The sequence below is a fragment of the Bidens hawaiensis genome, unplaced genomic scaffold (genome assembly GCF_021521415.1).
Source record: "Bidens hawaiensis isolate Kalapana, Puna unplaced genomic scaffold, B.hawaiensis_p1.1 tig00056041_1, whole genome shotgun sequence".
Lineage (NCBI taxonomy): Eukaryota > Viridiplantae > Streptophyta > Magnoliopsida > Asterales > Asteraceae > Bidens > Bidens hawaiensis.
The window spans coordinates 58,327-64,000 of record NW_027506357.1 but is presented as its reverse complement, the minus strand read 5'-3'; the positions used below and the strand labels follow the sequence as shown (position 1 = coordinate 64,000).

Genomic DNA, 5,674 nt, shown 5'->3' with positions numbered 1-5,674 from the left:
ACAAATTTTTATTAAAATTGATACCGGTATCGAAAATACTTAGTTCGGCATCATATATTAGACCAAAATTCGATAAATCTAAATTTTTCAATTCTAATTTTCTTAAAAACTTAACACCAGTATGATATACAAATTTTAATACCGATAATAAGTATACCACTACCGATACCCGATACCATTTATCACGTGATTACAACCTTTTCCCAAAAGAAACATCAATCCCCACCGACTTTATAAAACCCCCATTACCTCCACTCACATCATCCTCCATTCTCCATCATCTTCATCATGAGTTACTACAACCAAGGCCAACCTGCTGTCGGTGCTCCACCTCCACAAGGTCCGATTACATCTTCTTTACTATAGATCTAATTCAACAACTAGTTTTTCATCAATTAACAATCTAACAAATGGCATTTAATTTCCTCAGGTTACCCACCAGAAGGCTACCCGAAAGACGCGTATCCGCCACAAGGATACCCGCCGCAACAAGGGTATCCGCCGCAATACGCCCCGCAGTACGGCGCACCGCCGCCGCAACAGCAGCAGCAGCAACAGAGTAGTGGGTTCATGGAAGGATGGTGAGTATTGAATTGGGTTTTTTTTTGCATGCAATTGGTATAGAATATAGATCGGGTATTGGGTTTTTGAAATTTTTGTGATTTGACTTGTTTTGACTTCAGATCGGTGGTTTTGAATAATTGGTTAGGGGAATTGGGTGATTTTGGGCAGATCGTGATGGCTTTGTACCGATTAGCTGAATTTGTGTGCGGGTCGGAGTCGAATTGACCCATCAACAAATTTTGAGTTTTAAGAATTGACAAATTAACAAATTTTGTTTAATTCAAGAATCGACCCGTTTACAATTTTTGATTAACTTTGAATTTCAAGAATTGACCCATTTACAATTTTGTTTAATTTTGGATTTCAAGAATTGACAGATACAATTTTTGTTATAATTTTGGATTTCAAGAATTGACACATTTACAATTATTTTATTAATTTTGGATTTCAAGAATTGACCCATTTACAATCTCAAGAATTGACCCATCAACATTTTTTTTACTTAATATTTAATTCTAAGATTTTACCCATCAGAAGTTTTTGTTTAATCTTGAGTTTGCAAATTGACTCATTTACAATTTCTGTTTAATTTTGAATTTTAAGAATTGACACATCCACCAATTTTGTCTGAACTTGAATTCCAAGAATTGACCCATCCAAAGCTTTTAAGCCGGTAAAGGAATATAATGTTTATTGATCTGATTTGCAGGAAGCTCATTTGTGTTTGTTCAGTAATAAACGAACGATCAACATATTTTCTTCATTCGGTTCAATGAACCAGCATGAAAAATTATTTCGTTCGTTTTACATTACATTTTTTAAGTCTGTTACAGTTTAGTCTTGTTTTATAAAAATTAATTACCATTTGGTCTATTTTTGTTAATATTTTAGTTTTGCTATGTTGAAGCTCACGTCGTGAGCCGCTGGTTTATACTGTCAACGCACAAACATAGACGAAAACGGTCAAGAAAACCCCGTCTGTTTAGTTGTTTGTGTTTAATCATTTAATATGTAAAAGTTAAACAAACAAAAATGAGCATTCCTAGTTGATGTTCATTCGGTTACTTTTGTCTAACTATTGAATACAAATACAACAGCTGTTGTCAGGGTGGTTGTATATGTTTTTTTTAGTACTTTGTTGCTGTCAGTCTTGTGTTGACTTCTTTGAATAGGTCAAAGGTGTTGACTTTGTTTTATAATGGTGTTTGTGTGCAGTTTGGCTGCCCTGTGTTGCTGCTGTTTGTTGGAAGCTTGCTTTTGATTGAAGTATGAATGGATGGATGGTGTTTGAAGATTTGTTTTTTTTTCTTTCTGATATGATTTTGGACTTGAAATGTACCTACCTACCTAGTAGTTTCTTTTCTGCTCATATTGTTATGGATTATGGATTTCTTTTATGGATCATTGGTGTTCTGGTGATTTATTTTATGTTCCCTAGTCTACATCCCAAATTCCCAAATGAAAAAAAATGAACCTTTTTTTTTATGCAGTTATCTTTTTGTACCGGTCTTTTTTCGATCTCTCCATGTTATGCTTCTCTGGCTTATTATCGGGTCAGGTTTTGATCTGTTGCTTCGTCTTGTTATCATCGTAATGTTGAAACAAACAATGTTCGATGTGCATCACTTTGTTTGATGTGGGAATCGGCTGATTTCGTCGATGGGGATCGCTTTGTTTGATGTTGGAATGAGTTATAGAAATTAACGATGTGAAATTGTGGATCCAGAAGGGTCCTTATTGTTAAGTTAGTAAATTATGTGAATAAAATGAACCTTACGTAGCAATGATGAGTATTTGGGTCGGGAATATGCGGTGGATAAATTTTATTGGATGATGTTCGTGTGATATCATGATTGATCACCTGTATTGAAACCAAGGATTTTATAGCATTACACAATATAATATTAAAATTATATTAAATAATGTTTTTAAATATGTCAATGATAAGAACTTGAAATTATTTAAAAAAAAAATGAAACTGTTAAAAACATATTTGGGTAATTGATAGTTCAACTAGGTTTTTGCAAGATTTACAAGAACCTTAACGAATACGGCCTAAGATTATAAACAAAGATCCCAACTACCTACAAGAATACATTACTTATTGGATATTTGGATATACGCAAAACACACAACTTCCTTATTTATTTGTCATAAATTCTCTGTGTTTTTTCCCGCCTGGTTCACTTGTAGCCGTTATTATTTCCTCAAACAAATCCAAGTTGCACGATTTCCATCAATAACAAAACTTTCACACAATGGTACAATCTTAATGGCATTCATGTGGGAATATCGTTTGTACACATAAATTCACATTTCACAAGGTCTAACGGACTAAAATCTAACATATTACCTCATTGCTAACCGTATCAAATAAACATTTTTAGAGCTTTTATGGCTTGGCGGCACATCACACGAGTTTTGAGTCAATCAAAAGGTTCGATATGTTTTTAAAAATACAAGTCGGTATATAAATAAATAGCACACGAGTTTTGAGTTAGCGTTCATCTCTAGGGTTAAGTTATTCTACAAAGGGGAACAAAAATAAAAATAATGGGAATGATTTTTAGCCACACAAAAAAACCCCTAAAACTATAAAAAAATAATAATAAAAAATCATAACTCAAAATTTAATAAAAAAACAAAAAAAGTAAAAACACAAAATTTTTTTCACTGTCTTTCTCGTTCTAAAAAAAACTTAACTCAAAATTTGATTGTCTTGACGTTGTGTTTTTTTTATATTGTGTTATTACTCAAAATTGTGATATATTTTGTTCAACATTGTGTTATATTTTGCAATCTATTGTGTCTTTTTTTACTTATAATTGTGTCTTTTGTTTATTTTCATCATTGTGTTTTTTCGTCTATTTTTTTAAATCTTTTTTGAACGGTAATGATAACGGAAACATTTTAGTTTTTAAAAATTTTTCGTTGTTTATCTATATTTTGAGTTATGAAATTTTTTACTATTTTTTAAAAATTTATTTTTAAGAGATTTTTTGTATGGTCACAAATCCTTTAACCACTTATAATTAGGGGCAGATCCACTTGTGTAGAGCAGGGGTCGGCCGAACGCTGTGAAAAAAAATATTTTTTAGTAGATTATATGTGTCAAAATCTCGAGCGACCCCTGTGAAATTTTGACGTCGACCCCTGTGGATTTGTTGTTGATAGAACAAAGAGTATTTGAGATTAAAAAAAAGAAAGGAAAAAAATGAAAGAAAGAAATTGATATTTCCAACGGTAGAGAGACAAGAGCTGTGAAACATGTTATGTGTGGTTTGGATAACAATCAGCTAAGGATAATATATCCAAATCTGTAAAGTGAGGTATAGTGCTAACACGATAAGAGCGAATGTATAATCGAAATCTTGATGAACACAACAATTTGATCACGAGGGAAAAAACCCTTGATTATGATAATCTTACTTCGGTAAAAAACTAGCAAGGTAATCTTGGTCGAATTGCTTCGGTCAAAGATTAACAATGTAATCCTTGGTCGGATGGTACGTGATTATTATAATCTCCGGCACAAAAAACCCTCGGACGGTGAAAACTATCACCGTCAAGTTTATTAATTATAAAAAGATGATTACAAGTGTTGAGGAGTTGTTGATCAACGAATGCTATATGTGTGAGTACAAAATTTCTTAGCAGCTAGAATACGTGTGAATGTGTGTGTTCTAACGTTGATCATGACTCGGTATATAAAGAAAAATACATATAACTAACTAACAACTATGTCCTATAATCACACTAGTCTTCCACTCTCTTCCATCGTGCTCTTCGACCACGTGCTAGCAGACGTTTAATGACGAAATAAGCGGTAGACTAGGTCTAGGAGCCGTTACACTTGATAAATATCAGCCTTCATATAAGAAACAACCGTTAATGGCGCCAAATACCGAGGATCCATGATCCTGACATAACTCTGGAACTCTTCAGAAGGGTAATTGATCCAGACACGTCAATATCTTCTTGACTGCACGTTAGTGGATAGACTGAGTCTTTTAACCGTTATACCTGCTAAATATAAGACTACACATGAGAACAACCGTTAATTAGTAATAAGTACTGAGGATCCTTGATCCTGATACGATCTGGAATACATGCTACGGATAACTGATCCAGACATATGTCAGGATAACGTATCCACAGTGTCAAATTTTCGTGCACTAACAATTGCCCCCAAAATGGCGGTTGTGATAAGATCACAGCTGTCATTTTGCCTTTGAACTCAAACTTCCTGCAAAAACATATGAGATTTGGCAAGCCAGATATAATTGTCATATATCAATGGAGTTTCCATGGGAACTTCCCTTCCGGCTGTATATCCAAAACTTCTTATACTCCCTGCAAATCATGAACAGCTAGTAACACATGTTTAACCCAGGTGGATGGTCCATCTTTCAAATGGTGAAGTTCGGGTTAAGGATTTCGGTAAGTCCAGGTGACTTATCTTTAATAAAACTTTTGACTATTTGCTTGTAGTCTGTTATTTTGAAAGTTTGTTTGATATAGCTTTAGCTTTATTGAAAGTTTTAAGAAATAATCTTGAGTAAAAAGTTTTAGGATAGAATATCTTTGCAAAAATAATTTAAAAATCTTAAATCCTTAAGCAAAAGGGTATACAAAGATCTTAGACAAATAAATGTAAATTAACAAATAGAAATCATACCATAAGGTCTAAGTAGACCTAAGTTACCACAAGTAATGATCCTTTCGTGATCCTTGTAGAAGTAAGTTATGGATTTTGGATCCATAAGTGTTGATCCTCGTAATTGAACTTAGAACATCTGTTGCAAACAACTTATAATATTGATCGGGATTAGACCCAACAAGCTGGGGACAAGCCCATAAAATAAACTAGGGACAAGCCCGTGAACTGGGGACAAGCCCAAAACTGGTGTTAAACTGGGGACAAGCCCAAATACTGGGAACAAGCCCAAACTGGGGACTGGCCCAAAGATACGGATGTCAACTGGGGACTCGCCCAAACCGGTATTTAGCCCAAACGTGAGATAACGTGAAAACGTTATAAACCTTGGCTAACATGAAAATGTTAGAAACCTTTGTCTTAAGATAACATGAACGTTATAAACCGGTGGTA

At 33.9% G+C, this 5,674-nt stretch overlaps 1 long non-coding RNA gene across 1 annotated transcript; it reads left to right on the top strand.

Annotated features, from left to right (window-relative positions):
• Positions 1 to 205: 205 nt before the first annotated feature.
• On the top strand, positions 206 to 1,990 carry LOC143617628 (uncharacterized). The gene is made up of 3 exons (XR_013150860.1): positions 206 to 340; positions 431 to 581; positions 1,780 to 1,990. It is a non-coding gene; the product is annotated as an uncharacterized LOC143617628 (long non-coding RNA).
• Positions 1,991 to 5,674: the final 3,684 nt, after the last annotated feature.